This window comes from Protopterus annectens, chromosome 9.part0, assembly GCF_019279795.1.
Source record: "Protopterus annectens isolate FY-2018-M chromosome 9.part0, PAN1.0, whole genome shotgun sequence".
NCBI lineage: Eukaryota > Metazoa > Chordata > Ceratodontiformes > Protopteridae > Protopterus > Protopterus annectens.
The window spans coordinates 820504873-820527315 of record NC_056743.1 but is presented as its reverse complement, the minus strand read 5'-3'; the positions used below and the strand labels follow the sequence as shown (position 1 = coordinate 820527315).

At 43.4% G+C, this 22443-nt stretch overlaps 1 protein-coding gene across 1 annotated transcript in view; it reads left to right on the top strand.

The window, feature by feature from the left end:
- LOC122811561 (sentrin-specific protease 1-like) overlaps nucleotides 1-22443 on the top strand; it is a gene marked incomplete in the record, with an annotated part of 1729916 nt that overhangs the window by 424150 nt on the left and 1283323 nt on the right.

Sequence of the window (22443 nt, the reverse complement as noted above, 5' to 3'; positions counted from 1 at the left end):
GACGCAAAAATGCTAAGTCTCTGGTATTCGGGCCGACTGAGGGCTACCTGCAGGCAGATAACCCAAGTGTGATGACTGCAACAGTGAATACACTCAAATATCTACATTTATGGTGAGTATCCACAACTGTACTTTCCTCTGATTCTTCAGTACCTTGTGAATTGTTTATTTCAAGAGTAGCATGCCCTTCTGTCAAGGTACAACTTTCAGCCATTTCTGCTTCTCTGTTACTGAATTAGCCCTTTCATCTTTATTAAAGGTCAAACAATTTTTAAAGAGAGTGTTGTATGTTAGGCCACCTAGAAACCATGTGTCCCCTTCATGGGATCTTAACTTTGTGCCACAGAGGTTAACTCTCTCTCCCTTTGAACCTGCAGACAATTCTTCCCTGAAGTTTCTAACCTGAAAGACTGCTTTGCTCATTGCTCTGACTTCTGCTAAATGAGTGTCTGAATTAGAGGCTCTGATGTCTACTACATATTTCTGATTTTCTGTAAGGACAAGGTGAGTCTTATAACCAGTCCTTTTATTCCCATGGATATTTCTGAATTCACCTTTAGTAAACTGGTCTGCTATTGTCTTTCCTGTTTGTCTCAACTCTCCAGTATATCAGATCCAACCAAATCTGAAGCCAGCAACATTCAGACCTTTGGATCCCAGAGTTAGGCTGCTCCCCTTAACCATAATGCCCCTCCTCCATGACATGGGTCATAGGTAGTTATTAGGCTATTGGACCAAGAGATATTTTAAACCTGGCCTAGCTAACCTTAACTTACCAAAGTATTGCTGACATATGCCACTACCCCAAGGAATTTTAGAGTTACGATATAAGCTTGTACACATCGTGTTCACATGCCCGTTAGGGACATAGATGCCAAACCACAGGTAAATTTTCAATTTCCAATCATTTAGTCCAGATTTCATTTGAATATGGTTAAGGAGGAACTTTCTTAACTTGAATGGGAAGCCTGTTCCAGAGAAGGGGTAATCTTTGAGACACGTACCTGATGTTCTTCGTGTTTTACTGTTGTAGTCATCACCTGTGGGTTATCCCTGCTGTGGTAGCCCTTGGCCGGCCCGAATACCAGAGTCAGTTTTTTCTGCGTTGGCTGCTGTCGCTTGCTGGCTGATGTCAGGTCGTCATTGCTATAAAGGAAGGCAGCCGATGCCATTACATCAGTCGTTCTTGTCGTGGTGTCCGTAGCAGAAGCAGTTCGCAAGTGTGCTGGTTGGTCGCTACCAGAGTTTGAATTGCAGCTGAAAACATCTAAAGCCAAGTACCCCATTGGGGATTCTTTTTTCTTGCACTAACCGATGTCTGAAAATTAACAGTTGTCTTGCCTGTGGAAAGCAGATCCCACACAGAGACTTTCATGCATACTGGATCACTTGTTTAGGCCCAGACCATGACGTCCCCCGTTGCCGGTTCTGTGCCCTCTTTAACATCAGAACCATTCGTCGTAGAGCTCTTATTGTAGACTGGTATTTTCCTCTTCCATCGTCACATTCCAAAATGGCGTCCGTCAGACAATAATCCATAGACATTCTGAAAAAAACATAGAGATAAAGATAGAGACAGACCACACAAGGCAAAGCCTTCTGACAACTGTACCGCTAAACAGGTCGTCAGTTCTCCGGAGTTCAGTGAGGCACTTTTGCAGCCCCTGATGCCTGATATGATAGCTACGCAGGCCTCTACGGAGACCCTTTCTGAGGCCAGTATACCGCAGAAATCTTCTTAGTCTTCCGAGCCTTTGGTTGTCTCTACCTCGGTTGGGTCTGGAGCTGCTACATAGGCACTGGCTTCCGAGTAGGCCTTTCACACTACCCAGTCTAAACAAAAATCGATGTCTTCTCACCCAACTACCATTTTTCTCAGAACAATGGATACTCTTAGGCCTAGAAGCCAGGCCACTCCTAGAAAATCTACCTCTAGCCACCATCTTTCTCCTGCTGCACCACCCAAAGCAGTCAGGCCACAACTTCTAAAATGAAAAGACTCCCTTCTCCTGCAATACTTACAGGGGGGATTTTCTGCACCACCCAAAGCAGTCAGGCCACAACTTCTAAAATGAAAAGACTCCCTTCTCCTGCAATACTTACAGAACAGGATTCTGAGGAATCTGATTATTTAGATTTTGAAGAGGAACAACAACCTCTGACTGCTTATGAGGATTCATATGCGGAGGAATCCATTCCTTCTGCCTCCCCACCAGAAGATCTTTCCTTTGGGGAAACCCTTCACACCCTCAGGGAACATTTTCACAGGGAATCCCAGGACTTCCTTCAGTCCTTCAAAAGACTAAGAGAGTTTCTAGACCTGCCCCAGCACAGACCCTTGAAAATCCCCCCTAACTTAGAGGTGGTGGATGATGATTTCCATGAATCCAGCTTAGCCCCTGATGCCCTCCCACCTGCTCCCAGTAAACCTGACCGGTATTAAAGTACCAGATTCTCACAAATACCTGTATAGAAATCCTGTTGCATATCCGGAGGTCATTACACTGGGGACCTAAAGGAGCTAAGGCTAGTTCTGCTAAGAATCCTATTCCTTCTGACAAGGATTCCAGAGCTCTGGACAGATGGGGTAAAAAGATGTACACCTTTACAACCTTAGCTATCAGAGCACTCAACTGTCAGTTCCATATGTTAAAATATCAGCAACAGTCTTTGGAACTATTAAAACAAAAGATTTCAACCTTTCCTGACTGTGCCAATTCGAAAGAGTTAGCAGATTTACTGCACTCTACTTGTCAAGTGGCCAAGCACTCATTGCTCTGTGGATATGACACCCTAGAAGCCTCAAGCAGGGCAACAGTGTCAGGATCTGTCATTAGGAGACCTGCATGGTTGAAGGAACAACGTCTCCCTGATGATGTCAAATCTAAATTAATTGATGCACCCTTGGATAAGGACCGCTTGTTTGGAGTAAAAGCAGAAGAGGTACTTAAAAAGACGCAAGACAAAGCAAAATCTATGCAAACAGTGAAAGATTTCTTTCAGGTACAACCTCCTAACTTCAGCAGGAGTTTTCCCTCTAACCACTGGTCCTTTCCTGCACCCAGCAGACAGGGGTTAAGTAAGCCCCGCAGGGACAGACCACCCAGGACAGCAGAGAACCAAACAGTGGACCACTTCTGCCCCAAAAGCAGGGAGTTCTAAGCCATCCCGGACTCCCTCTGCCCTCTTTTCACTCACCAAAAACTAGGAGGAAGGCTCTCCCTCTGCAAAGAAAATTGGCTTTCTGTAACAAAGGACCAATGGGTCTTAAAGATCATTTTTCAGGGATACAAATTCTCTGTCAGTGAACTCCCAATTCCAAGAGGGTACCCAGACTTGCCTCCAAATCAGTGGACAGAGGCATTGAAACAAGTCCAAACTTTCATATCCCAAGGGGTAGTAGAACCTGTCCCCTCAGATCAAACAGGAAAAGGCTTTTATTCCAGACTATTCCTTGTTCCCAGAAAAGAGGGCGCTTGGCGCCCCATCCTGGATTTATCCATTCTGAATACCTTTCTGGTGGTCCCCAAATTCAAAATGCTAACTATGCAGCAGCTGCTGCCTATGCTGACAAAAAATGCCGGGTTAGTTACCCTAGATCGAAAAGATGCCTACCTCCACATCCCCATAAACTTCAGTGGTACTTAAAAAGTCTCTGGTGTCAACATTCTCGGGACGTGGAAACACTGATTCCTATCATTCCTTGGCTAAGGGCAGAGGCATGCAACCACAACATGGGACTTCCTTTCACTCAACCCCTTGCCACCCAAACCCTGACAACAGACGCATCAGACTATGCGTGAGTGGCTCACATGGCAGGCAAATGGAGCCCAGGACATATTCCCCTGCATATCAATCAAAAAGAAATGTTAGCTGTACAGAATGCTGTGACGGCCTTCAAATACCTTATCCTTCCAGGACAACAACTGATAAAGACGGACAACACCACTGTTATGTAGTACATAAACAAGCAGGGGGGGAACTCATTCCTACCTACTCTGCATGTTAGCCATGGCCCTGTAGAACACAACCGTGAGGAACCAAGTGCACCTGCAAACTCAGTTCCTGCCAGGCAAACAAAATTCACTGGCAGACAACTTGAGCAGAAATCTACTGGACCTACACTAGTAGAAGCTGGAACCCAACTCATTCAAACTTCTAATGCACAGGTCGGGGACTCCAGAGGTGTACCTCTTTGCCTCCCCCCTAAACCATCAATTGAACAAATTTTGCACCAATAAACCCCCACAGCCAAGCATGGAAAGTGGATGGCCCTATCCTTTGTATGGGAAAACCTCGCAGTTTACGCCTTTCCTCCCTCTGCCCCTCCTCTCAAAAGTACTACTCTAGACTGGCAACGCCAGCACTGGTGCCCCCTCCTACGCAGTCTGACAGCAGTGCCACCCTGGCACCTACATCAGACCCCCCCTCCCTGCTGTCCCAGCAGGAGGGACAGATTTTGCCTCCACAGCTGAAAACCCTGAACCTTGCAGCCTGGTGTATTCCCTGAATACACCACCAGCGACCCTCACCAAACATGTGATGGTCGTCATCCTTGAGGCCAGAAGGCCTAGTACTACGAAATCCTATTCAGAAAAGTGAAAAAGATATTTTTCTTGGAACCAGTTTCAAGGAAAGGACACAGCAGTGCCCACCTTACCTCACATCCTGGATTACCTAGCAGAGCTACTCCACAAAGGCCTGTCCTTCTCATTTATCAAAATTCATGCCTCTGCCATCTCAGCTCATTACAGTACTGAGCCACCTCTATTTTCTCACCCTCTCATCAAACAGTTCCTGAGAGGAGCGAACAGTTTAAGGCCCACGAGGAGAGCTTCCACCCCTGCCTGGGACCTTAACTTTGTACTAGAGAAATATGCGCCCCCCCCCCCCTTCCTTTGAGCCTGCTGCTGCAGCAGAGTTAAAATTCCTGTCTTGGAAAACAGCCTTGCTTCTAGCCATCATTTCAGCAAGAAGAGTGTCTGAGTTACAGGCACTAATGGCTGAGGAACTCTTCATTATTTTCCATGTGGACAGGGTTTCCTTCAGGACTAACCCATCATTTATGTCCAAGGTGGTATCCAGTGTGGCTTTAAACCAATCCATCCAGTTACCAACCTTTTTCCCTAATCCTGAGAATAAAGGGAAAAGGATTCTGCACTCCTTGGATGTGCACAGACAGCTCAGGTTCTACCTTAACAGAAATAAACCTTTCAGAAAATCTGACCAGCTGCTAGTCAGCTTTGCTACAGGGGCAGAGGGCAAAGCCATTTCAAAGCAAACCATTTCCAAATGGATAGCACACTGCATCCATTTCTGCTGCAAACACCATGGAAAACCTACTCCACATGGGGATCAGAACTCATTTCACTAGGGCTACCTCAACCTCTACAGCATTTCTCGGGGGAGTCCCTACTAGGGACATCCTGGAAGCTGCAACCTGAGTTCTGTAAACACCTTTTCCAAGCATTACCACTTACCTATTTTTTCTAAATCCAGAGCTGGATTTGCCACAGCAGTCTTACAAGGCCTGATAGCCAGCCCCAATACTTCTTGACTGCCTCGGCTTTGGGAATCGACCCAAGTGTGATGACTGCAACAGTGGAAAAACGAAGAATATAGTACAGTTGTGTACATTTACTATAAATGTAGATGTTTGAGTGTATTCACTGTTGCAGTCCTGGTTACCCTCCCTCCAGCCCCTTGACTTTTCTATTCTTTTTACCTATCTTGTTTTTGGCCATATCTTATGGCAATGGTATTTACTTTTTACTGGAGGTGTTCCACAACATGTAATTGCTTCCTATTTTGGGGGCTCCTGACATCTGGGGCAAGAAAAACTGATGTAATGGCGTCTGCTGCATGTTTTATACCCATGACGACTTTGCGTCATGGAAGAGGCAAGAGCATCCGACGCAGAAATCCCAAGACTCAGGTGTTCGGGGCCGTCTGAGGGCTACCTGCAGGCAGATAACCCAAGTCTGATGACTGCAACGGTGAATACACTCTAACATCTACAGTTATGGTAAGTCTACACAACTGTACTTTCTTGTATCCCCAATTGCAGACACTCAGTTTGGCAGCTTGGCTTATTCCCTAACCCCGAACCAATCTGACAACCTCAGTAAGCAGGTTCTGGATGTTATCCGTGAGGCCAGATGTCCTAGCACCAGAAAGTCTTTTGCTGATAAATGGAAAAGGTTCTACACCTAGATCCAGGCTATGGGAACCAATATGGCACAGCCCTCCCTCCCTCTCATCCTGGATTACTTAGCTGACCTACTACACAATGGCCTCTCTTTCTCTTCTATAAAAATTCATGTGTCTGCTATTTCTGCCCATTTTCCCACTGAGCAGCCCCATTTCTCACACCCTTTGATCAAACCGTTCCTAAGAGGGGCTAGCAACTTGAGGGCACCAACACCAGCTTGGGACCTTAATTTTGTATTGGAAAAGCTTACCCTGCCCCCTTTCGAACCAGCTTCTTCTGCAGAGCTAAAATTTCTCTCCTGGAAAACAGCATTCCTTCTGGCCATCACTTCAGCCAGGAGAGACTCTTAGCTGCAAGTACTCATGGCTGTGGAACCCTTCATCATCTTTCATGCAGACAGGGTGTCCCTCAGAACTAACCCATCCTTCATACCCAAGGTGGTGTCTAGTGTGGTTCTCAACCAATTCATTCATTTGCCCACCTTTTTTCCTAATCTCCAGAACAAGGGGGAAAGGATTCTTCACTCTCTTGATGTGCACAGACAGCTCAGATTACCTGAGAGATCAGTGGTACCTAAAGAATCCCCCGAAACATCCTCTTTGTGAACACATTCCCTCCTCTGCCTCTTATTCCCAAGGTACTGATCAAAATAAGGGAGGAGAGACCGAAGGCCATCCTCATTGCTCCAGATTGGCCCAGACAATATTGGTACCTTTTACTGCGCAGCCTGACCATACAGCCTCCCAGGCAGCTTCCCCTGATTTCAGACCTCTTAACTAAGGTAGGGGGGGTGCTGCGCCCAGACTTGCAGAATCTCAAAGTATCAGCATAGCTAATACTCTAAAGGCAAACAAGGGGATCCTCTTAAGCAAACAGGTCCTAGACGTTGTCACAGTGGCCAGAAGGCACAGCACCAGAAAATCTTACGCAGGAAAATGGAAAAGATTCTGCTCTTGGAGCCAGTCCAGAGGGGGCAAATAGGTTCATAGGTTCATACTAGGCTATCTGCCCAAGGGCATTTATAAGCCTAGCCCAGAGTTTTGTGGCTTTCGCCACCCATTTAGTTTGGAGGATACTATGCCCATTATTTTGCTGTGCCTCTGTCAAGCAGTGACACTGAGATAATCCCTGGGGTGTATCTTCGATCTCCCATCCATTGGTCAAGATTTCTCTTGAACAAAGCCAGCGAGGTGCTCTGCCTCACATGTATCAGGATTTTGTTCCACAGCATAGGGAGTCTCTGGGTGATGAATCTGTCCCTCCAGCACGTCCTATTAATAACCGTGTCAAGGTTTAAGTCTCCCGCCCTTGTAGTTTTGAGGGATCTAGATTTTTTGAATACCACACTATCTTCCATCCCTCGTATCCTGGGCTACCTAGCGGAGCTACTTAATAGTGGCCTCCCCTTCTCCTCTATTAAAATCCACGCCTCATCCATTTCAGCTCATTTTGATACAGAACAGTCCCTGTTCTCCCATCCTTAGATTAAAGAATTCCTCAGAGTGGCTTCTAAAATCAGACCTCCCAGAAGGCCACCCACTCCAGCCTGGGACCTGAATTATGTTTTCGAAAAACTAACTTTACCACCCTTCAAATCTGCTGCTTCAGCAAAACTAAGATACCTCTCCTGGAAGACTGCTTTTCTCCTAGCTATCACCTCAGCCAGAAGGGTTTCAGAACTTCAGGCACTGATGGCCCTTGAGCCCTTCATCATCTTCCATGCAGACAGGGTCTCCCTGAGGACTAATCCCTCTTTTTTGCCCAAGGTGGTACCTATTGCAGCACTCAATCAGGCCATACATCTACCCACCTTCTTTCCTAACCCTCAAAACAAGGGGGAAAGAATTCTGCACTCAATAGATGTGCACAGACAGCTCAGATACTATCTGGACCTTACTAAACCCTTCAGGAAAACAGGCCAACTACTTGTCAGCTTTGCCCCATGGACAGAGGGGTAGCCCATTTCCAAACAAACCGTTTCCAAATGGATATCAAACTGTATCCATTTCTGCTACAGATTGCATGGGACCCCCCCCCCCCCAAGTGTATTTGAACCCATTCCACTAGGGCAGCCTCCACTTCCACCGCATTCCTCAGAGGAGTTCCCACCAGGGACATCCTAGAAGCTGCCACCTGGACTTCTGTCCATACCTTTACCAAGCATTACCACCTACCTCTATTTTCTAAGGCTAGGACAGGGTTTACCTCTGCAGCTCTGCAGGGCTTGCTGACTCATTCCTAGGTTTCTTACTAATCCTACCACCCCTCCCCTCAGCTGTGGGAATCTTTCCACAGGTGATGACTTCAACAGTGAAACACGAAGAGCATAGTACAGTTGTGTACACTTACCATAAATGTAGATGTTCGAGTGTATTCACTGTTTCAGTCTTGGTCTCCCACCCTCCTTCCCCCTTTACCATATTTACTTGGGCCTCTGACTGGTTAGGGCAAGAAAAACTGATGTAATGGCGTCGGCTGCCTTCTCTTATAGCACTGACGACCTGATGTCAGCCAGCAAGTAACAGCAGCTGATGCAGAAAGAAAAACATGTACTTTGGTATTTGGGCCAGCCGAGGGCTACCACAGCAGGAAAAACCCACAGGTGATGACTGAAACAGTGAATTCACTCGAACATATGCATTTATGGTAAGTCCACACAACTGTACTTTCCTGTAACATGTCCTGTTTGTTGCATTATTTTCCTGTTGTAAAACATGGGCAGTATTTTAACTGGTTTGCATGTAAAGCCCTGGTTTCAGATCTTTGTTTTATGGCTGTGCCTCTGACATGTTTAATAATGCAGTTTGTGCCCTTGTAATGCTTTGTTTTATCTTTTTTTTATAAAATAAATCGTCCATGCAAGTTTTCATTACCTTTGGTTCATTTCTGGCCTTTTTTGTGCTCAGTGCTCTAAGTTTACCTACACTGTTAACTCCATATATTGTAGTTCTGAAAAGCAGTTTCTGGAATCCTGGTTCTGACACCATGTCACTTGTCCAGTCAGGATAAAATAGATGAGCCTTCATGGGTTCTGTTCAAGCAGATTTATTATGTACAAACACATCAGGATTGATACTTAATAACTTTAACTTGGATAAACTTATAAAGAAATTAGGTGTTACACTCGTACATGCTCACTCTCTGGCTGCACTTTCAAAATGGCACTGAAGTTAGCACATGCTTGCTATTTATATGAACATGCTGACTTTGCAATGCTTGTTAAAGGTAGAACATACACAGCACACACTATTCTACAGTAAACTTTGTGTTCTTAACAAAGGTTCATAGGTTCATACTAGGCTATCTGCCCTAGGGCATTTATAAGCCTAGCCAGAGTATGTTTGGCTTTCGCCACCCATTTTAAATTAATTTTGCTATGCCCTTTTTCGAGGTTAGTATACTGTGCCTCTGTCTAACAGTGATACAGAAGTGATACCCGGGGTAAACCTACGATCTCCCATCCACTCATCAAGATTCCTCTTGAAGAGAGTCAGTGAGGGACTCTGCCTAACCTGGACTGGGATTTTATTCCAGAGTGAAAGGAGCCTCTGGGTTATGAATCTGTCCCTCCAGCATGTCCTATTTATTTCAGTGCTGAGGTTCAAGTCTCTCGAGCGTGTAGCTCGATGGGATTTGGATTTTTTGAGGTGCAGCATGTCCCTTAATTCCGGGTTGGACATGGCTTTATACGTCAGGCACAGGTCGCCTCTGAGCAGGCGGTATGCCACTGAGTAGAGCTGGAGTTTCTTTAACCGGGCAGCATATGGCATCTGTTTGAGCCCTTTGATCCTCTTGGTGAGGTACTTTTGGGGTCTTTCCAGTTGCTGCAGGTGTTTGGTAAGGTACATCCCAAAAGGGGCATTGTACTCGATTATGGGCCTGATGAGGGATGAGTAAAGAGGCACGATGACCTCCCCTAATCTTGGGTCCTCAGGTCCCTAATTACTTCTTCTGTACTTAATGGATTACCACCTATGTGGTAATTTGTGGGCACTTTGTTTTTGCCAAAGGGGATGACTATACACTTTTTCGCGTTTAGCTTGAGGCCATGGCTCTGGCACCAGTTGTCTGTTTCTATGAGGCCCTTTTGGAGGATACTTGTGTCGGCTGGAGAGTCGATTATGACGCCCAGTTTGCAGTCATCTGCAAACTTGGTCAGCCACAGTCCTTCTGTGTTGGCCTGTACCTCCGAGAAATATATACCGAACAAGAGAGGTCCCAGGACTGAGCCTTGTGGGACGCCACTTGTAACTGGTTTGGAGTCTGACATGGCTCCAGCAATTCTATGTGAGTTCTGTCCTTGAGTTTTACGTTTAGCCCTCCGCAAAGGGCTAACTTACCAAACCTTCTGCTAGACCTCCACCTTTTTACAAGGAAATTAAATTTAATAGTCCTCTTCAAAGATGCACTGGATGAACTGAGGAGCGAAGTACACTCAGAAGAAAAGGTTTTTTTTTTTTTTGAGTGCTTGGGAAACGGACTGTCTTGTGATTATACCTGGTTTTCAGCATACAAGATTGTGTAAACATTATATTGATGGTATTTTTTGTATGGCGAAGTACTAAATGGGACTTCGGTGCTTTTATTGTATCCCTCTCTGATAGTATTCCTTTCCTAAAATTTAAGCTTTCAGGTTGCGGCACGACTGTGCAATTTTTGGATACTGAAATCACATTGAAGACTTCTACACTTAGCTGGCATTCTAACATTTTCAGGAAAGAAACGTATCAGAACAACTATTTGTACTTTACTAGTCAGCCTCCATTTTTTTGGAAAAGAATATTGCCAGGGATCAGTTCATAAGACTGTTGTGGATATTAGTGATGAAGACACTTTTGTTAGGGACTGCAGCTTCCACAGCACCTTGTTTGCTAATAGAAGCTGTCCTACACACTTAATACAACAGATTTTCAATGAAGTTAACCAATCCCGACAAACCTAAGTTCCATCCATTTCTGAAGTACTGATTCCGCCAGACTCCAATCAGCAAGAACCATTAGACCAACCCCCCCCCCCCCAACAAATCACTCTGCCAATATTGGTCAAACTCTCACACTAACCAATCACAATTCCAGCTGATGCAAGACCCATACTACATCCAATGACAATGATGTCATGGACCGATCCCTTAGTTTTTTGTTACCAATTTCTTTGGACATGGCACCTATTAGAAACATTATTTCTTGCAACTGGGATATTAATAGCTGCAAGGAAGTGGCTACAAGTGTGGATAAAGCTCCTATTTCTTTCTTTTTTTTGCATAAAAGTTAAGAGTTTCCTTTAAAACCTCTGACATTCCTTTTCTGATTGATCTTATAGAAGTGATGAACACAACCCCAGGCATGTATCATTGCAGCACTTGCATACCATGTAATTATGGTCATACAGGGACAGACTACTTTTTAAGCATTGTGATAAAAGGATAGTGTTCAAAGATTTTTATGATTGTCACAGTATTAATGTTGTTTATGCAGTAGCATGTGTGACCTGCACAAGTTTTTAAATTGGTAAGACCTTGCGAAGAATATCAAATAGAATTAAAGAACATTATGCTGCAACATGGTCTTAAAAATGCTGCAAGTAAAAATAGCCTACTATGTCAAGGGTTCTTACATTTTAAGTTGTTTGTACTGGAACAGGTGGGGAAATTCTTTGAGGTCTATGACACTTTGTTAGAGTTCCGTGAACTGAAATGGCAGTTGATAAATGCGGCAAATTACCTTGGTCTAAATGATAACTTAAATATAAAATGTGAATTACGTTGGCTCAGTGAAATCCTGAGCCATGATCTCAACATTCATTTACATTGGCCACTTGTATGTTTCTCTTTGAAATTCACCTTTACGTGATGAGTATTGGTTGCTGATTTTATTGCTTGTAGTGCCCTTCACTGATCAGCTTTTACAGTAATTGTTTTTTGACCTCAGGAATTCCTTTGTGTTCTTGGCTGAGTGTGCAAGGTACTCTATTTGACTCCCCCAGCTGTTTTTTTTTTATTTATTTGGCTTTTCTGGTGAAATTCTTCACACAAAGAATGAAAGTTCTCAACACCAGTTTGGCTTCCTTCTATGCAGTTCTGCCACACCCACATTAATATATATATATATATATATTTTTTTATCTGACATTTGTTAACAGTGTTGGTCCAGCTGAGCCAGTGGCTCATTTTCAGTGGAGACCAGAGTAGAAAAGCTCCAGAGATATTACAGATGCAATGAAACAATAACATAGTTAACAACACAGTTAAAAAGAAGTACTAACACAGTTATCAGGTATTTATGTGTACAGAAAAATGAAAATTAAATACAAAGCATAAAAAGATAATTGTTGTAATATAATTTTTTTTTTAGCAAAATAAGGTAGATAATGAGTCACAGCCAAAAAGTTAATGTATTGCTAGGTATGAAATATTTCTATGTGATGTAGTCTCCTAGCTAAAATTGGCTATTGACTGGTGGAGAGTGAATCGTAGGTGTGTTGGATGGGGGGGATGAAAGGGTGTAGAGGGTTAGGTGTGTGTGTGTGTTTATAGATATGTGTGTGTATGTATGTATATGTGTATGTATATATATATATATATATATATATATATATATGTGTGTGTGTGTGTGTGTATGTATATATATATATATATATATATATATATATATATATATAATATATATAAAATGTGTGTGCGCACATATATATATTTACTTGCATTTGTTTACTGGGACGTTCCACTTGGCCAAAATGAGACCATTTTCAGTGGAGGCCCGTGGAGTGCAGCTCTGCATTAACAAGTACATACAATAGAAGAGTCACAGTCACATTTGAATAAACAAAGGTGAAAACTCAAATTTAATAACTACATTAATTACAGTACAGTATGAGGTACAGCTGAATACATGTGTAAGATATATAATGTGCATGTAAGATATACACACACACACACACACACACACACACACACACACAGTCTTCTAGTCTCTTTACAAAACCCCAGTATTTCTATAATACCGTCTGATGATCATAATGATCACTGCTGCAGTAGCCTTAGCTATATGGGTTATATTCTGCAAAGGATAAAAGAGATGTCCGGCTTTCAAAGCTTCAGCTTTCCTTCCACACACTGAAAGCCATTAGTCAGCTTGAGCTGAGCGGACTAAAAGATTTGAATGTCAGGCCCTTCAGATCTTTCCTGCAAATGAAAGGAGCACTCCTGTGCTGACTTTCGAGCATTGATGGCCAGCTATTGCTGTTACGTAGTTGGCTAGCTAAGTTCTGTTTAGGAAAATACCTTCACCATCACTTTTTTCCTTGCTTAAAAGTACTTCTGTTTTAGGAAAAGTAAGATGTTCATCGTGTTACCTTGCTGCAGTCATCACACTTGGGTTATCCTGCCGTCAGGCGGTCCCGCAGTCGGCCCGAATTCCATAGTCTTGGTCCGGCGTCGGTTGCTGTCGCTTCTTCCCTGACGTCAGTGCGTCAGGGGTATATAAGAGGCATCCAACGCCATTTTCTTCAGTTTTTCTTGCCGCGCGGTGCCCGAAGCAGAAGCAGTTCACAAGTGCCGGTCGGCCGACATCTAAGATTTTCCATTTGAATTTCAGTCCAAAGTCTTCAATAAAGCTAAGTACAGCGTTGGGGAACATTTTCTTGCCTCAGTCCGATGTCAGAAAAAGTTAACAATTGCATTTCTTGTGGGAAGCAAATACCTCATAAGGACTTCCATTCCTATTGTATTCCTTGCCTAGGCCCAGACCACGATGTCACAGGTTGTTGGTTTTGTGCTAGGTTTAATAAACGCACTATCAAACGCCGTTTTGACTTTGCACGGCATTATTTTGGTAGGAAATTTAATTATATCATGCCATCGGAGCAGCCGACGACCGCAATTCTTAAAAAACACAAGGATAAGGACAGGCAGCCTATGAATAAGCCAGACCCCAAGGCCTCAGCTGGGCCTGTCGCCGGTTCTCCGGTTTTCAGTGAGGCGCCTACGTAGCCCCTGACGACCGCAGAGCTGGAACCCCAGACAGCTGCCGACTCCTACGCGGAGTCTACTAGGCAGACGCAGCCATCTACCGACACCGGAGCAAATTTAGACACCGGTGCAGAGGAAACGCCTTCGGTTGCAGAAGGTGTCTTCAGACCGACTACACTCACCATTAAATCTTATGCTAAACTTAAAACTCCTTTAAAACCTAAGAAAACTATTCATCAGTCAACAGGTCAAGGCCCCATGCCTAAGAAACAGATGCTTAAGATGGCTGAAGATTTAATTACCCTTATCAGGGGTTCCCATCCCCCTCCTGATAAGAGCAAGACAAGAGGAGGATTATGCATCCTCTGACCAGGTCTCTCTCTCCTCAGATTCTTCTGAAAAACAGGATTGCACTTTTCCACCTTATGAGGATTCTGATGCTGAAGACTCTATTCCCTCAGCATCTCCCCTGAAGACTACTCCTTTCGGGAAACATTACATACCATGAGGGAACTTTTCCACTGGGAAGGCCAGGATTACTCAGATTCTAAGAAAAGGCTCAGAGAGTTCCTTCTCTTACCCCAGCACAGACCTCTTGCTATTCCTCCTGTTTTAGATATTGTGGATGATGTCTACTTGGAGTCTAGTTTAAATCCAGACTCTCTACCTCCTGCTCCATCCAAACCAGACAGATACTACAGAGTACCTGACTCACACAAATTCCTTTATAAAAGCCCTGTAGCTGACCCAGAAACCGTATCCCAGGGTCCTAAGGGAGCAAAGGCTTCTATGGCTAAAAATCCTCTGCCCTCTGAAAGAGATTCCAGCGCCCTAGATAGATGGGGAAAGAAAATATACACCTCTGCAACTCTGGCTATGAGAGCATTAAATTGCCAGTTTCACATGTTGAAATATCAACAATTCCTGATGCCTCAGTTAAAACAAAAAATGAACACACACTCAGTTCAGCCGGAGTACAAGGAAATGCAGGATCTGTTGCATGCAGCTGAACAGGTGGGCAAGCATACTTTACAATGCGGATTTGATTCATTGGAAGCTTCCTGTAGAGCAGCTGTTACTGGCTCAGTCATTTGGTAGACATGCTTGGTTAAAAGAGCAAACCCTCCCTGACCATGTTAAAGCAAAATTATTAGATGCACCTTTACAACTGGATGTATTATTTGGTGTCAAAGCAGAAGAGATTTTGAAGAAAATGGAGGATAAGGCTAAATCTATGCAAACGGTCAAGGATTTCTTACAGGTACAACCCCCTCGCTTCAGCAGAAATTGGCCAACAGAAAGTTGGTCCTTTCCAGCTTCAGACAGATCACAGAGGGGCAAATACAGACGCCCAAGGGGCAGAGGTCAGTCACAGGGCCCTTACAAACCTCGCCAGTGGGGTTCTGCTACCCAGAAAGGAGGAGAAGACAGGTCCCAAGCTAACAGAAGGCAGACACAATGACTCTATTCTCAAACTACCAAGCAAATCTCTCCTGGCAACACCCTTGGGAGGAAAACTAGCATTTTTTGCAGACAACTGGCACATCATCACAAAAGACAAATGGGTTCTAAACATTGTCTCTCAAGGATACAGATTCCACTTTCATACCTTACCAAGGATCAAAGGAATGCCAAACCTGCCACCACATCAATGGGCAGAGACACAAAAACAAATTACAGCTCTCATGAACATGAGCCATTCATCAGGTACCTACACAGGAGCAGGGACAAGGATTTTACTCAAGACTCTTCCTAGTTCCAAGAAAGGACAAAGCATGGAGACCCATTCTGGATCTTTCAATTCTGAACACCTATCTGCAAGTACCAAAATTCAAGATGCTAACACTACAGCAGCTTCTTCCCATGCTGGGCAAGAATGCTTGGCTAGTCACTTTGGACCTCAACGAGGCATACCTGCATGTCCCTATCAGACAAAGTTGCAGAAGATACCTCCGCTTCATTGCAGGTTCAACACATTATCAATTCTCTGCACTGCCCTTTGGCTTATCTACTGCGCCCAGGGTCTTCGCAAAATGCCTGGCACCAGCAATTGCATACTGCAGACAAAGAGGAATTCAAATATACCCATACCTGGATAACTGTCTTATTCAAGCAGAAAGCAAGGACATTCTTTTACAGAATCTGGCATTTGTCAAACACCTTCTAAGTTGCCTAGGGTACATAGTAAACGAAAATAAATCAAAACTAGTGCCCTCACAAAACATAACATTCCTGGGTGCCAGCTTGAATACAATGGCCCATATGGCTTATCTCACGCCAGACAAACGACAACTGTCTCAATATTTCAAAATAATGGCAACAAAGACCCAACTCCCTGCAAGAAAAATTCTGCAGGCCTTGGGATTCATGGCATCTTGCTTTCTACTAATACCATTTGCAAAACTGCATGTGAGGACTCAGCACAGCCACAGATTGGAAACAATTATTCCACTCATTCCCCCCTTCAACAGGAGTTTCTATGGTGGGCACAGGCATGTCACCTCAACAAGGGACTGCCTTTCACCTTACCCACAGCCAGGCAAACTATGACAACAGCTGCATCGGACTGTGCCTGGGGAGCACACATGGCAGGACAGTGCATTCAGGGCAAATGGACTACAGATCAGAGACGCCTGCATATCAATCAAAAAGAAATGCTAGCAGTGCACAATGCCCTAACAGCTTTCAAGGACCATCTACACCCAGGACAACTACTAATAAGGACAGACAACACCACAGTTATGTGGTACATAAACAAGCAAGGGGGCACACATTCCTACCCTCTATACCAGCAAGCAATGACCTTGTGGAACACTGCACTGTCTTACCAGGTTCAATTACAAGCACTATTCCTGCCAGGAAAGAAAAACACATTGGCAGACGACCTAAGCAGAAACATCAGGGATCCACACGAATGGAAACTAGATCCACAAGTATTTGCAATGATAGCTCAAAAATGGGGACGCCCAGACATAGATCTGTTTGCAAGCCCCCACAACCACCAACTTCAAAAATTTTGCAGAAGGACCTTCCATCCACTAGCTTGGAAAGTGGACGCTCTCTCATTCAGTTAGAAAACATTAACAGTCTATACCTTCCCTCCACTGCCTCTCCTAGCAAAGGTACTGCTGAAAGTCAGATTAGAGGGGCCACAAATGATTCTCGTTGCACCAGATTGGCCACGCCAACATTGCTATCCAATTTTAAGGACCAGGGCCCACCATGGATTTTGCCACAAATTCCTCACCTGCTCACCCAGCGAGACAATCTGATTCTACACAGCCAGCTCAAGACTTTAAACCCGGCTGTATGGCAAATTACCTAAACTACCAACCAACACCTTCATCCAAAGTTGTTATGGATGTCGTTCTGGAGGTCAGGAGGCCCAACACCAGGAAACCCTATTCAGACAAATGGAAAAGATTTTGCTCCTGGAACCAGGCTAAAGGCCTAAATCCCCTGGAGCTGAACATTCCTCAGATTCTACAATATTTAACTGAGATGTTACACACAGGATTTTCCTTTTCATCTATTAAAATTCACGCCTCAGCAATTTCAGCTCATTACAGCATGGATCCTCCTTTATTTTCACATCCACTCCTAAGACCTCAGAGGGGCTAAGAACTTAAGACCACCAAGGAGAGCTCCAACACCTACTTGAGATCTCAACTTTGTCCTGGAAAAGCTTACACTGCCGCCCTTTGAACCAGCTTTTTCAACTGATTTAAAATTTCTTTCATGGAAAACTGCCCTACTTCTAGCAATAACCTCAGCTAGAAGAGTCTCAGAGCTACAGGCACTAATGGCAGTGGAACCTTTCCTCATTTTTCATCAAGACAGAGTTTCTCTATGAACTAATCCTTCCTTTATGCCAAAGGTGGTATCCAGTGTGGCCCTAAACCAAACCATTCACTTGCCCACCTTCTTCCCAAATCCCCAGAACAAAGGAGAAAGACTCCTGCAGTATTTGGACATCCACAGGCAATTACGTTACTACTTGGATAAAACTAAGGCTGTCAGAAAAACTGACCGGCTCTTTGTAGCCTATGCTACAGGATCACAAGGAAAAGCTATCTCAAAACAGACCATTTCTAAATGGATAGGACATTGCATATGTTTCTGCTACACGCATCATGGGAAACCAGTACCTGCTAACATTAGGTCCCACTCCACCAGGGCTACAGCTACATCAGCAGCCTTTCTCAGGGGAGTGCCAACCAAGGATATTCTGGAAGCTGCTACTTGGAGTTCAATGCACACCTTCACCAAACACTATCACTTAACCTCTTTACTCAAAGACTAGAGCTGGTTTTACCACTGCAGTTTTGCAGGGCCTACTAGCCTCTTCTTACCCTGTTTGACTCCACCTCCCCTCCTTAGCTTTGGGATTCAACCCAAGTGTGATGACTGCAGCAGGGTAACACAATGAACATAGTACAGTTTTGTACCTACCATACATATAGATGTTCGAGTGTTCACCCTGCTGCAGTCTAGGTTATCCTCCCTCCATCCCCTCTGAACTAGCTGAACTTATCTCTACCACTTTATCCTATACTACCTCCGTGGTGTATTTGCTTGTACCAGAGGGTTTTGTTTTATTTTTATATAGCCATATGTGTGTGTGTGTGTGTGTGTGTGTGTGTGTGTGTGTGTGTGTATATATATATATATATATATATATATATATATTTATATATATATATATACATACATATATATATATAAAAATATATATATATATATATATATATATATATATATATATATATACATATACATATATATATATATATATATATATATATATATATATATATATATATATATATATATATATATATATATATATATATATATATATATATATATATATCTAGCCTACCTTTTGGGGGCACCTGACATCTGGGGCAAGAAAAACTGAAGAAAATGGCGTTGGATGCCTCTTACATACCCCTGACGCACTGACGTCGGGGAAGAAGCGACCGCAACCGACGCCGGACCAAGACTTTGGAATTCGGGCCAACTGCGGGACCGCCTGACTGCAGGATAACCCAAGTGTGATGACTGCAGCAGGGTGAACACTTGAACATCTACATTTATGGTAGGTACAAAACTGTACTTTTCCTTTAAGAAAAAAGTGATTTGGATTCAGTTTTCATTCTTCCACAACAGCTGGGTTTAGATCCGACTTGGCCGTATTTTACAGCTTGTGGTTACTAAAACTCTCACTCACCTCCCTCACCCATAATGTGCTTTCCCTTAACGTACCTCAGATCTTGTTTGCCACCTTCTCATACAGCCATGGTTGCTGTGAGCTCTTGAGTGTTTGTTAAGTTAGTCAGATATTGCCAGCTCCCCTTGGATCCTACTATGGTATTTAAACAACAGATAGATGCCTTCCTGAAACAAACTAGAGAGGCAGGGATTATTTCTATGGATTTGGAACAACAGTTAACAGAAGATTCCCAGTCACAATAATTCTGTTTGGTACCAAAGATACATAAATCAGCAGCTACACCACCTGGAAGACCAGTAGTAGCAGGGCAGGGCTCAGTTGTTGAACCACTGTTAGTATATTTAGAAGCTAAGTTGAAGTCTGTATTGACATATGTGTCTGCTAGAATAAAGAACACTAACCAATTTTTATTATTAATGGATAATTTGGTAATCCCTACTAATGCTTATATTGGCACATTAGATGTCCAAGCATTATATACAAGTATCTCACATTGGGGAGGGATTAAAGCAGTCAAGTATATGTTTGAACTTTCTAAGTATTATGGAGCAATTGAGCAAGAATTTCTTTTGACATTATTGGGAATGGTTTTGGAACATAATGCCGTCAGGTACGGACAAAATTGGTATCTACAGATAAAAGGTACAGCGATGGGTGCAACTTTTGCACCCATCTACACAGATCTTTTTATAGGGTACTTGGAAGTTGAGGTCATTTATCAACAGCTTGAGTTTAAGGTAGAACTAGGGGTGTAGTGTAGATAACTGTATGTTTGTTGGGTAGTATGGCAAGGTACACATGAGAGATGGCCACAATTTGTGGCCTACTTTAGCAACAGTCAGTATGGCATAAGGTTCAGTGGCAAAATAGATATCAGTAGTGTTGAATTTTTGGATGTAATGGTTAAGAAAGACAGAGTTGGTACGATGGTTACAGATGTATATCGGGAGCCATTCACCAAAAATTCCTTGCTACGAGCCGATATCTGCCATCCAGCTCACATAGCTAAAAACATCCCCATGGCCCAATTCAAGAGGTTAAAACAAATTTATAGTAGGTCAGAGGATTTCGAACAGCAGGCGGATAGATAAAAGCTGAGATTTTTGAAGAGGTTATGGGGCTAGTAAGGTCATTTCTGCTTTACAGGCAGTTAACTTGATGCCAAGGACACAATTGTTACAGGGGAGAGAGTATCAAACTAGATAATCTCTAGGAAACCGTAGATTTATTACTAGATTTGGAAGCAATACATTTAAAATTAAAGCAATAATAGCAAAGCACTGGCATATTTTGAAAATAGTATTTTTAACCACCTTAGTTAGATAATCATTGCAATTTTGGTTATAGGAGAGGTAAAACCATTGGGGAGAGTTTATCTAGTTTTAAAAAAATTAAAGCTTTAGTAGAGAGGATAAATGAGAGTCGAATTGTGGGTAGTACCTTCTGTGGTCGCTGTATTCATTGCAAAGTAATTTCAAAAACTAAGTCATTTTCTTCAGTCAACACTACAAAAGTATTTGATATCTGACATCTTATAACCTTTACAAGTGAGTGGGTGATATATATGGCAGTATGCCAGTGCGGGTTTTTTATGTTGGACAGACATCTCTGAGTTTGAGACAAGTGTATAGCACTACATATTAGTGATATTAACTGCAAGAGAGCACGCAGTGTGTTATACAACCATACACAGGTACACCCAAGGGCACACTTTATATATCTAGGAATATATAAAGTAGTAGGGTCTGATTTTGACAATAACATATAGACACAAGATTCTTACTAAAAAAGAAAGAATGTGGATAGTAAATCTGGGAGCATTATTCAAACCAGGTTTGAATGAACGTTGGTAAATTAATAAGTATCTAACTCCTGTTGCCATTTAGACTTTGTACCTGAATTTAGGGATTTTTTCAAAGCTAAATGTATTTATTAACTTTGGGTTGTATAATGGAGTGAACTAAAGTGAAGAGTAATGTGTGTATATTTAATAACAAAAGATGTTCGTGTTTCGATGTTGCGGTCATTACACTTGGGTTATCCTGCTGGCAGGCTACGCGCAGTCGACCAGAGTTCCAAAGTCTAGGTCCGGCGTCTGTTGCTGTCACCTCTTCCCTGACGTCGGTGCGCCAGGGGTATAATAGATGCAACCGACGCCATTTTCTTCAGTCTTTGTTGCGTGGTGCCCGAAGCAAAAGCAGTTCGCAAGTGCCGGTCGGCCGACTCCTGAGATTTTCGAAATCGAGTTTCAGAACCGAAGTCTTCAGTAGAGCTAAGTACCCTGTTGGGGAAACTTTTTCTTGCTCCGGACCGATGTCAGTAAAAGTTAACAATTGTATTTCTTGTGGGAAGCAAATACCTCATAAGGATTTTCACTCTTACTGTATTTCTTGCCTAGGCCCTGATCACGACGTTACTAGTTGTCGGTTTTGTGCTAGATTCAACAAACGCACTATTAAGCGTCGGTTTGATTTTGCTTTACATTACGTTGGCTGAAGGTTTAACCACATAATGCCGTCGGAACAACCGACGACCGGAATTCATAAAAAAATGCAAAGACAAGGAAAGGGACAGGCATCCGAGGTCCAAAACAGACGACGAAACCTCTTCTAGGCCAGTCGCCAGTTCTCAGTGAGGTGCTTTCGCAGCCCCTGACACCCGCTACCTCAGAGCCACAGGCCGTATCCGACTCCCACGTGGAGACACCTAGGCCTCTGGAAACTCAAGGTATTGGGCCTGCAGAAACTATTCCCTCGGATGGGTCCGGAGCCGCTGAGCAGGCATCTGCTTCTGAGGGTGTTTTCAGACCTTCACAGCTTACTATTAAGTCCACCACAGCAGCCAAGACAAAGTCAAAAACTACATTAAAGACAAGGAAACAAGTGCAGCATTCTCCTGGACAGTCATCCATGCCAAAGAAACAGATGCTTAAAATGGCCGAAGACTTAATTACCTTGATCAGGGGTTCCCATCTCCCTCCTGATAAAAGGCCTAGGCAAGATACTGACTATGATTCCTCTGATCAGGTTT